Genomic DNA, 12,291 nt, shown 5'->3' on the forward strand with positions numbered 1-12,291 from the left:
GCAGATGGCATCTTTTAGAAAATGTTCTGCCATCATCAACTGGTTTCTCAAAGCACAAGATATAAACTAGAAATTGCTTAATTTAGTTTTATTTCACTCGTCAGTGTTTATGAGACAAAAACATTGCAGCTTTGTTATGAGTCAAGAACCTAAAAAACCACGAGAGAAGCACTGTTCCTCTCTCCTCCTCGTCAGAGGCCGGCCTGTCGTTACTCTTCTCACACCGAAGACCATTTAGAACCAACAATAGCGCTGCTTTATACAACACAGCCTTCTCATTCATCTCAATGAGACCATTTCATTGGCACAGCGGGGGGGGGGGGGTGACACAGAGCACTCCGGCAAAAACAATGCAGGGCCGTCAAGTAAAAATGTTGATCCTGGCTCATCGGCGTAATCCAACGTCGCTCAGCAACACACTGTTTAGACTAATCAAATACAGTACATGCATGTGGACATTCCTTATAGCATTGTAGCGTGTAAAGTTAAGCATTGTAGTAATCATGTTGTTTACCTCACAAGCATTGAGCGGGAGGAGAAAATTATTGCTGCCGCAATAACTTTTCAGAGTTGTAAAATCCTGACTCGAAGGAGTATAAACCGCCGCCTGATAAGCCCTCCGGCTCATGGACTAATTATTGGACCTGGACCTCTAGGATGGTGTTTTATCTACCCTCCTGGACCTGAAGGCATCACGGACACGCTGAGGGGAAAAAACACAAAAGATATTTACAGTCTTTTTTTCTTTGAATCTCTTGTGCACGTTATTTGAAATGGAATGGCAGACCCTGCCACTGATGATACAAACTTTATAGGGAGGTACTTAATGAATATAAATACATTTAATGGCTGTAGCAGAAAAGATGCCAACTATAAATGTTATCAAATTCAGTTTAATATGGTAAATATCTTCAAAGATTTAAGTGGAATCTGATGTTTTAACAAGCCTTACTTGTTGCCATGTTGTGGGCAATGCAAAGTCTTCATATTTCCATCAGTATTATTAGTGGCATAGAGATAATCCCACTCTTGTTGATCACAAAGAGGCTTCAACATGATCGCACATCACAAGAGTTGTATTAACTTCAGTTACAATGTTAAGATAATAAATCCTTCAGGATTACTCCAGATTTTTCACACAGTTGAATCCTCGGTATAAAAGCATTCCAGCCTTCACTTTTAGTGCCGTTGAAACCAAAACAATCGGAACTGCACCCACGTCTTGAATGGACTATTTACTTGCGAATAATAGTTTGGTTTCACTCGTAAGACCTGCGTTAAGCCTTCTATTTACAAGGGCTATCGTGGTGGATTCGTTCGTCATGCCTGCATCTTCACTGCCTTTTAAAAACGAGCCAAATCTTCAGTAAGACGTAAATCTCTTCAGGAACATGCACAGACTACGGCCCTTAATCTATTTAGGTCTCCTTTGCTTGTATTCAAATTCACACCGATTTCAGGCATCTTTATTATGAAGTCTTCAAATGCTGTTGTGACCGGCTCTGATTGACATTCTGCCAGTGTAATGTCATTTTGTATTTCAACATTTTACCTGTTCTTGCGTTGCTGTGTGTGCTTATTTCCTTCAGAGTGTGTTGAGTGGCTCTTCGACTAAGCCGTTTCTGGCCCGAGGGCGTATTCCGCCATGGTTTGAAAAGCATAGCATGAATCACCAGCACACACCCATCCCGGGTTGTTATGTTTTTGCCTGTGCCTGGCATTGTAATTCGCCGTTGATTAGCTTAGATTTACTCTTGTTTGAGTTGCAGATTAGCTACAACTCTCTGCTCCACTCGATTCAGCATGAGAACGCATAATTGCACCAGCCCTCCCAGTAATCTCCCACCCAGAGAATGTAAGAGGTCTCTTTTGTGAAGTTTCTCCATAGAAGGTGGGTTCTCTTTAGAGCGGCTGCTTAAGAATTTACTAAATTCAGCCCCCAGTGAATCAACGATGACAGCTACTTGCCCTGTGGGTGGCCTCTTCTTCTGTCTTCCAGATCAGGGGCATTTCTCCGGATGAGAACAGACATCCCAAGTTCACATAAACAAGGGCTCTGTGCCGTCATGCTGAACAATTAGGCACATGCAGTTTTTTTTTTACTAAGCCTCTTTAGATAAACCATAAGATCATGTGTTGTTGGTTTTTCACGCACAAAAGATGTGATGTACTTGTGTGGAAGAAATGCTGTAGGTGACCCATTTAAATATGAAAACAGCCATGTTGTCTGAGCTACAGCGAGCTGCAGCAGTTATCTGGAAATCATTGGGGAATACGCTTATTTGATTCCTGGCAGAGAGTAAGTTAGTTATACCACTGTCTGTTAAGTATGTTGCGATAGCCAGAAGCCAATTAGCTTAGCGTAGCATAAAGACTGGGAACTTGGAAACGGCTAGCCTGTTTTTAAAAAAATCCAGCCAACAGCACCTCTAATGCTCACTATTAAGTCTCTGCTGTTTAATTGTTCAAAATGAAAAATCACTAAAAAATTGTGTGGCACATAACACCCTGTAAAACCACAAATGTTGCTTTTGCGCTTCAATTTTTATTAAGCATTAAACGGACAAGCTATAGCGTGTTTAAGAGCTTTAGAGGTGCTGGTTGGTGGATTGTGTTTCCTTTGGACTAGACCTATGGCTCTGGATCCACACACTACCAGTTTTTCTTAAAAACAATCACGATCGTCTTGGGCAGTGGATGCAGCGATGATGCCCTTGCGAAATAGATAAAATAGGCAGCCAGGCTATCCGATTCCCCCTGATTCCAGTCTTTGTGCTAAGCTAACAGGCTGCTGACTGTATGTGAGTGGTATCAATCTTCTTATCTCATTTTCCACCAAAAAAGCAAATAAGCGTTTTTCACGAAATATAAAACCTTTTCTTTAAATAACAGCTATCACTGGTGTTTCTATGTTCTATCCTTGTGCCTGAGGCTTCTTCTGCTCCATCGCAAACCATCCACTCTGCTGTTAATGACGCTAGTGGAGAGAGGAAGGCAGGCAAATCAGAGAGGATGAAGGAATGTTACACGCAGGGCGACATCTAATTTTGAGCACCAATAAGAACGCCATCTAAAATCCATCTGACTTTCATCCGGCTTGCCAAGGTTTTAAATTAAATTAGACATAAAATGCTAATGTGTTTATTCATCATTTGGGCTGAAAAAGATGCCCAGCTGAATCTCCTGATTGAAATTAAATGCAATTGACTCCAGTCCAGCAGTGTGCCTTCCTCACCACCAAGCCAAGTTTCCTGTTGTAGAAGCAGCAGGACCTTTGTGTGCTTGCTGAGAGACTGATTGGACTGAGGGCGCAGTGTCCCATCCCCCCATCCCCACAAGCCTGGAAGAGGAATTAGGCTTTGGAGCACTTTAGAAGAGGTGGCGGCAGGCTGGGGAACAATACAACCTGAGAACAGCTTGTGGCTCATCCATCTCGTGATGCATCTCAGAGCGCTGCCTGTCGAGCCAGGGTGGCTGTACAAAGGAAATATTTAGAAAAAGGATATTGTCAGTATGTGGCTCATTGAAGGCGATTTGACAGCAGGATCTGATGCATTGATATCATCACCATGGTCACTCATCACCCTCAACAGCTCAACAACATCTCAGCACTTCAGCGTTTACACCAACAGGAAGTGATCTCAGCACTATGGGGATCTGAAAATCAATGAAAGGAATAGTTTTGGGAAACACTGCAGAGAGTTGGATAAGAAGATTGATACCGCTCTCATGTTGGTAGGATAATTATGTAGCTGGAGCCAGCAGCCAGTTAGCTTAGCTTAGCACAAATACTGGAAACGGGACAGCACCAGGCCAGCTGTTTCAAGCTCAGCTAACCGACTGCTGGCTGTACAGCTTCGTATTTTATGAAATGTGGAACCATACAGTCTGTTCACGGTCCTGTGTGAATCCTATCTACAATGACCTGATAGGATACCTTCATGTAGGAACTCGTCTTCATGGAGTAGCTAAATAGAGCAGAATGCCTTTGTACCATCTCCAGAGTGTCATGGCTCGTCGACTTTGGTTAGTCCAGAGGTACAAGGTGGGCCCCGTCTGAGGAGGGTTAGCACATGAACCTTTGAAAGCATCCACCCTTCAAGGCAAGTGAACGAAATGCAGAGAGAGAGATCTAAGACGTGAATGTCTCTTTGTGTTCTCTCTTCACGAGGAGCTAAGACCTGTTTGCCCTTGAGGTGTGGGCAACAGCAAATGTTAATGTCTGTTCCATAAATTACCTTTTTTTTCCCCACAAATTACCGATCAAAGGAGATCTTCGTTGTGCAAATGTCCGTAAAGGCTGCACACGAACCGAGAGCGAACCGATTTGACAAAAGGCTTCTGGCTTGACAAGGAAAATGATTGTGAGTCCTCAAAGGGAGAGCAGATGCATAAATTCAATTAAAAATGGATTTCCCATCACAAATGGCTTTCACTTGCTGCCATTTCTAAAGATCCACTGATAAGTGATCAATTCAGTCCAGGACCTTCTGACCTTGCTGAATGAGTCGGTACCTGTAACAACACACATTTCACAGGGTATATTTACAATTATGGCCACATTGATTTTCCAAGGAGAGTACTACAGAAACATCCAGTGAAATAATAGAAACTCAAACTAAAGAGACTCCTGTGTGTTCGTATTAATGCCTGTCCCCCACCAGAACATCTTCATAGCTTCTCTGAGCTTTTTAACACACATGACGCCACACAGAAGACAGTTCAGATGATAGTCTGTCTTCAATGCCTCTCCTGTCACGAGGGCTAAATCTCTGAACATAGAGATTTGTCAAGCTTTAGTCTCTTGAATATGTAAAATAGTCCCTTCCAGTGCTCTGTTTTCTTCGGAGCAGGCACTGTAACAGATACATAACATGATTACTCTGGATTATCTATTAGCATATTGCTATATGAACGACAATAAATACAAACCCGGTTTTGCCGGAGGCTTACACAATGCGTTCTTATTCTCGTGACTGTTCAAATGTAATAATATGACAGATATAGATATATGACAAAATAACAATTTAGAGAGACAACAAAAGAAAATGTTCATAAAGAAATACCATATACTCATGATACTAACAATAAATATTTATTTCTAGATGCGTTACATGCAGAGATGCAATGCTTCATGACTGTGGTGCGAGTTCTGTTTGACTAATTGGGTCAAATCCTCAGTTTGTCCCAAATAAGATGGAGTAAAAAAAATGGCATTACTTTCATACTTGATCCCAGAGGGGCGCATAACATTAAAAGAGAAATGTATGTGTTTTTAATAATCTGTGAATCCCCACTTTTTCTGCGATATTCAAGTCACATATTTGTCCCAAGAGTCGTCCAGAAACCACATCTGTCTTATGACCTGGCTTTAAAATAATCTCCTCAGCTAAATGTATCCATTATTACTTTATTGACATTACTGTTCATTGTTGATTAATTCTCTCCCCTTGGTCGATCTCATGTTCACGAAGAATTATTCCTGCTAAGCGTAATGCGTGTGGTTGTCTGCATGACTCCCATCCATTAAGCACTAATGGTAGAAGACCTTCACTGGTGTTTGCATGGCTGTAACCATACAATAAAAAACCCACAGGGGAGAGAAACAAACACACGACTCCTCTCCCTCTCCATCTGAATATCCTGTAACGAGACTGTGGCTGTCTCTCCCTCGTTCACTCATTCTCTTCCAATATAAAAGACACTCAATAGTTTCTCAATAGTGAGTGTGTGTGCCATGGATTACTTTTTTCTTGCAATGGTGAAATTTAAATACGGACATTCAGATAAAATGTTGGGAGGATCCCTGATGTTATTAAGGGACAATGTTTACCATGTTTACCATCTTAAGTTAGCACTTTAGCATGCTAACATTTGCTAATTAGCAGTAAACACAAAGTACAGCTGAAGCCGATGGGAATGTTCTTCGTTTTGCAGGTATTTTATCATAAATCTAAGTATTGAACAAATAAAGAAAATGGACCTGATGGTGACGCTAGATGTAAAAATAAGTTAATACGATTTACTCTGAGGGGGGCATGAATGTTTGCACCAAATGTCATGGCCATCCATCCAATAGTTGTTGATATATTTCACAAAATAAATAAAAAATGAAACAAACAAGTCAACATAATGATGGTGCAGAGGAAAAGTCTGGGGATCACCAAAGTAATTTGAGGTTCATCCACTGGGGATAATGAATGGCTGCACCAAATTTCATGGTAAACAATTTAATAATTGTTGAGATAATTCACTCAAAATCAAAAATGTGAACCTTGGCACTAGAGGTCAAGTCAGTGGATCAGGAATTATCCTCTGGGGACTATGCACGTCTGTACACAATAATGGGACATTTCAGTCTGGACCACAGTGGTGGACCGATCGACCGACTCACCATCGGACTGATGGACGGCCGTCCCTAAAGACATGCCTCTAGAAAACACAAGCAGATGTAATGCAGAAGAAAAATCTATTGCTTTGTGCCATATCAGTCTGGAGAATGGAAATGTATTGGGTCATGGTAAAAACAATTTTTTTGAATCTGTGAAATCTATTAATAATGCTTCAGTACTACATCATATTCTATGATTTGTCCTCGAGTTAGTTTATTTGATATAGTATCACTTTATTCTATTGTATATGTTACTGGCGTTCATGAATGTGACACAGATCTTGAATCCAAACATGTGCCGAAGAGCAAGTCTCTCTCACATGGGTTTCATGGCTTTACAGCTTCTTTTATAGAGTAATGGAAAGATGATCACACGAATCAAGCCAGCCGCTCTGTGATTCCACATGGCTGGCTGATTAGCCCCTTTTTTTCACTGATGGAAAACACATGGCACAGCTTGTACATTTCAGCTTGTAAATTATAATTTTTTTTAAGTTAGTGCGACGCTCAGCAACGAGAGCACTTGGGTTTTGGGAGCCTCAGCATTGAAGGGCAGTCATCATCAGAAATCTGTCCCCCTCCAGTCCCCCACTTGCCTCTGACTGTTATTTAGCTCTCCAATGGAGGCCGGCTGTTCCCTGGGGGAAGGCATGAGTGTGCCTGCCAGCAGGAATCCATTGGAGGCAATAGAGGAAGATGGAGGATGGATGGAGGATGGTGAGTAGCTGCTGCTGCTGCTGCTTTTCCCCCTCTGTGTGAAAATGAGTCCATTAATTCAGCCCCCCCCCCCCCCCGTCCCCCCCCCCCCCCCCGTCCCCCCCCCCCACCACCACCCCTCCCCCTCCAGCCCTCCCTGTGCCTGTTGTCTCTGTTTGCTAGCGAGATGATTCCTTCTGTCATGTCAAAGGCAACATTATCATATTCTTGTTGCCTGGGAAACCGGCGCTGAGAGAGACAACGACTTAAAGCCTTCGTGGTGTTTGAAGCTCGTGAACATGAAAGGTTATCCGTGGAGCGGCGAGAGTCGGAATCCTAACATAAATGAAAGGGTCTCGTTGTTGGAAGCTCACTGTTCTCAGAGATATTCCCTCTCAGTTCAGGGAAATTAGAACACGCCTTATATAGTCGCAGAGCTAACATGTTCAATTTGCCCTGAAGCGTGAAGATCAAGTTTTAACCTATAAGCATTGTTTTCTTTTTGTGGAATCAAGAGTTTTAAAAGTGTTGACATTCAACAAGATGCACATTTGATGCGGTTGGAAGGAAGCGAATCCAACAATTATTTACAGATGATATCATATCCTTCAGTGTGTTCGTGATTCAGTCTCTAAACAAAATGCATTTACAGTGTGTTTATAATAGACCAGACCACTTTCTAATAACACACCATTCATACATGGTTTCTACTGTAAACACCTTTATTAATGTTTATTAATGATCTATTAGGGGCTTTTTTTATCAGTTACATTAATGCCTACTAATAAGAACAATGTTTGGGTTGCCAGGTTTTGACCTTTGGCTGGTGTTTATCCTCCTTGAGTATCTTTTACTTGATTACTTTATAAGTGCCATTTTCAATGCAGGACTTTTATGTGTAACATATTTTTTTTTACAGTGTGGTATTAGTACTTTTACTAAGTAAGTAAAAGATCAGGAATTGTTTGTAAACATTGTTTGTTCTAATGTAATTAATTGCTTTTACTCAAATACTTTATTTGGGCATACTTTACTTGAGTATTCCTGTGGTATGCTGCTTTCTACTCCACTTCATTTATTTGACATTTATAGTTACTTTTTACATAAATGATATGCTATGATATGATGCAATATACTACTGGGTAGTGTAGTATACTATATACACAATGCATCTAAAACTGTCCTACATTGACAGACTACAACATTAAAATGATCTTACACACATTCGTTAGCTTTAGAAACAGAATAATATAATATTCTATAATAACATAACACGGTGCATAACAAGTGGGGTACTTTTGATAAGTTAAGTACATTTTCCTGAAAATACGTTTGTAGGCTACTTTACACTTTAGTGGCATTTTAAATATAATACTTTTTTTTACTTGAAATAGAGTATTTTTACTAATTCCACTACTGCAGTTGGACTAGCTGGTGGATATTCCTCTCTGACAACAGACAAATTAAATCACAGTCCACTCAGAGTGGGAGATCCAGTTCCACGTCTTAACCCCGGTGCTCTGTGGAGTGCGGTGACAGTTCAATCCGACTGGAGCTGCTCCTCCTCCTGGGTTTCCTCCCCGCTCTCGCTGCCGCTGGTTGGCTACATTGTATCAGTTCCCACACGAAGAACCACCACGACACTCATCCACAAAACGGTGAATACGGAGGAATTAACCTGGATGGTAAACCGTTCGCTGTGGGATTAACATCCAAGATGGTCGCGGGAGGAGACTGGACTTGAGACGGAACCGATAATAAAATAAAATGCCCTCCGGACTGTGGTTGTTTTCGATGAGGACGGTATCTCGAAGTGTGATGGCAGAAGTCCAGTGAATCGCTGGCCTCCTCTCTTGTGTTGGATGTCTTGGGGAGTGCGCTGCCACTGGTTTCTGGTGCTTCAGGTTTCTCTAGAGGTTTTATTCAAATCTACACTCTGATTTGCTCTTTTTTTTATGGAGTGCACGCCACCATGGGCAGACCAGGGTTTGGAATAGGAGTGGCTAGCTAAGTCGGTAAGTTACTACATTTCTCTCTCTCTCTCTCTCATTGTTGATAGTGCTACGATTCGTTAGCCACTTAACGTTAGCCTTGCGTGCAAAGCGAGCTGGCTAGCTTTACACCATGTAGCCTACACACAGCATGCAGCAGCACGGCTAGCCAAGCCTCACTCTGAGCTCATTGTTTCACTCTGCCAGCTAGCGCACTAGTCAGATTAGCTCGTTACACCAAGCTAAGTTAGCCTCGTTAGCGTGTCTGAAGTTCAACTAACGTTTAATCATGTACAACTGCTAGCTAAGTAACGCGAAAGCACCTACGTGCTATAGCTAATGCAGTTTAACTCGCGTGAGTAACGTTCGTAACATTCAGATCGAGGGGAGTAACGTTAGTAACGGTCAGCTCGGGGGGAGTAACGTTTAGTAACGGTCAGCTCGAGGGGAGTAACGTTAGTAATGGTCAGCTCGAGGGAGTAACGTTTATGAACGGTCAGCTCGAGGGGACTAACGTAAGTAACGGTCAGCTCGAGGGGACTAACGTAAGTAACGGTCAGCTCGAGGGGAGTAGCGTTAGTAACGGTCAGCCCGAGGGGTGTAACGGTTAGCTCGAGAGGAGTAACGTTAGTAACGGTCAGCTCGAGGGGAGTAACGTTAGTAATGGTCAGCTCGAGGGGAGTAACGTTAGTAATGGTCAGCTCGAAGGGAGTAACGTTAGTAACGGTCAGCTCGAGGGGAGTAACGTTAGTAATGGTCAGCTCGAGGAGAGTAACGTTTCGTAACGGTCAGCTCGAGGGGAGTAACGTCTATTAGTCGTTAGAACACGTGCCTGCGCATTTAACGGCTATAATTTTTGCGGAAAAAGTTGAATGTTAGGCAGCCAACATCTGAGGAAACATTAGTTGGACAGTGTTAAAGCTGCGGATTCCACCAGTGTAGTGTCTCAATGTTTCCCAAGCTGGGGCACCGGGGACCCCTGGGCATCCGTTAGGGGCGGGGGTTGATCTCAAGATAAACACACAATTAAACGGGGTTGTTTCACTCTTTCCGTTCTAACACAATGTGAGAATATGTGTGAAACTGATTATTTGATCCTCCCATTTCATCTATGCTACAGTTTGTTACACTTAATGACACAAGTTCGTCTTTTCCAAGGTGACAAGATCTCATTAAAATGGTGGATTGTGGTCTTAGTAAATTTGGAAACCCTTCTCTCCAGATTCTTTTTGTTGGCTCATGTTATTGGGGCTGTCCCATCTCCATGAAGTGAGTCATTCAATTAAAGAGCAATTATCTTTTTTTACAAGACCACTAAGGGCTAACCCAGTGGTCTCCATAGAGTATGGCAGTACCACATTAAAGTATGGCAACATGGTCTGCAGCACAATATTCTCATGAAATGGCTCCAATTTGCAGGATTTTTACAATCACTCTGTATGGTTCTAACTACAAAACAGGAAGGAGACGTTTCTTCAAAACGGTTGCCTTTTTAATCAAAGCAGTATTTATCTCAAGTTGAATTAGCCGTATTTACATATGCAAAAAAGCAGGTTTGTGGTGAACAAAGCTGAGATTTGGTTTTAATTGCATGTTAGCTCTCTCATTGTTCCCAATGCGCCAGTGCCAAAAGCTAATTAAATAGGACTGGTTGTTCCCGTACGTTATTTATGTTTTAAAACACACCTTAATAACCCATCCCAGTGTTGCTAATTCTTCTCCGATGAAAGTAGCTAGCAGCACTAGCTCCAAAAGTCGCTACGTCTGGCGTGAAAGTTGCCACGTTGGTAGGCCGTCCACTCCATCAAAATGATCATTATGATTGTAAACTACGAACATTGCCATTATTGGTACTCACAGCTGTCAAGCTAGCACCTTGTGGAAGATTGGGCCAAATTAAATGATTGGACAGTTCTGCGATAGCTGGAATACATACTTAAAGTCCTTGATCTAGACTAAATATATGGACATCTAGTCTAAGGGAGTGTTTACCATTACGCCACAGGGACATATTTAAGAGAGGCTCAGTAGTGTCTGTAAATAAATACATTTGCCAGCCCAATCTAGGCCGACACATCTGTCAATAGCTTATTGGAGATGTTTCGGTGAATATGTTACAGAAATGCCACATTAGTTTTAAGCTTCGCCACAGAGCCCTGACAATTTTATATTTAAACCTTCTCACAATTCTTTCAAAAAATCGGTCTGTTATGTGTTAATGTAAAAAAAAAAAAACTATCACAACCTCAAAAATCCGGTATTAGTCGGGTGTACCATCCAACTAAAGATTAGCAAATTTAGTCCACAAACGAAGGTTGAGAGCTGCCATGACACAAGTTCTCAATGTAATCGGTGGTTTGTTTGTTCAATAACTGGGTTGCTGAAATGTTGAGTCGCCTGCTTTCAGTGCTGTGTGTTGATAAATTATCTTTACAAACTAAACTTGAAAGGAAACTTTGAGTATTTTGGCTGTGAAACATTTGAACTTGTTCCTAAAGGGCCTTGAAACATTTCTGGCTAATGCTGCGGTTAATGTTAAACACCAGTTTGACAGCTTAGTTGTCGGGGTGTGGTAATATCTCTGAGCTGGTGGCACTGATAAAGGAAAGCCTTAACATACTGCAGATGTGAGATAGTAACCCTCCTAAACACAACTGTAGTAATAACTGTACCGTTAATCCCCTTTGTCATGCAATAAACACGGCTGAGTCAGTATTTTTAATAGTCTTAGTGTAGTTTTGTAATCCTCAATGCTTTATCTCAGAGAGACCTGGTTGTTGTTAATGATTTCAGGCATCATACAGGAAGTAATATCAACACAGTAGACAAAATGGTCACACAGAACCTCAACAACACTAAATTAACTGTGTGTCTCACAATAATAAAGTGTTTCAGTATTTGGGACATTCCACCATTTTACTCCACCAGCCACAAAAGGCTGTTTTGTTCCAGGGACCGTAGAGACGATCACCTTTACTAGAGCTACTGTAGTAGGTCAGCCGTGCCCATAAATGATTCAAGGCTTTCACTTAGCCTGTAAGGGTGTTTGGTCAGTGCTGATTCATTACTGACTCTTTTTCTATTGATTTTATACATTTTGAGGGTGTTTTTTACGTTGAGGCTTATAATTACGTATCCTTCTTGTGTACTCGTCACAAGGAAATCAATATAAGCGGTAGTAATAAAACACTGTCAAGCCCAGAGAATTTCACA

General features: G+C 41.7%; 1 protein-coding gene across 2 annotated transcripts in view; it reads left to right on the forward strand.

The window, feature by feature from the left end:
* The first annotated feature begins 8,728 nt into the window (after positions 1 to 8,728).
* The window catches only part of znf609b (zinc finger protein 609b), a 67,676-nt gene continuing 64,113 nt past the window's right edge, over positions 8,729 to 12,291 (forward strand). For both annotated transcript variants that reach the window (XM_079158565.1, XM_079158566.1), the window contains exon 1: positions 8,729 to 9,102. The gene's annotated coding sequence lies outside the window, so the exon portion shown is untranslated. The remainder of the gene's footprint in view (positions 9,103 to 12,291) is intronic.

This window comes from Pholis gunnellus (assembly GCF_910591455.1).
Source record: "Pholis gunnellus genome assembly, chromosome: 1".
In the NCBI taxonomy this organism is placed as follows: Eukaryota; Metazoa; Chordata; class Actinopteri; order Perciformes; family Pholidae; genus Pholis; species Pholis gunnellus.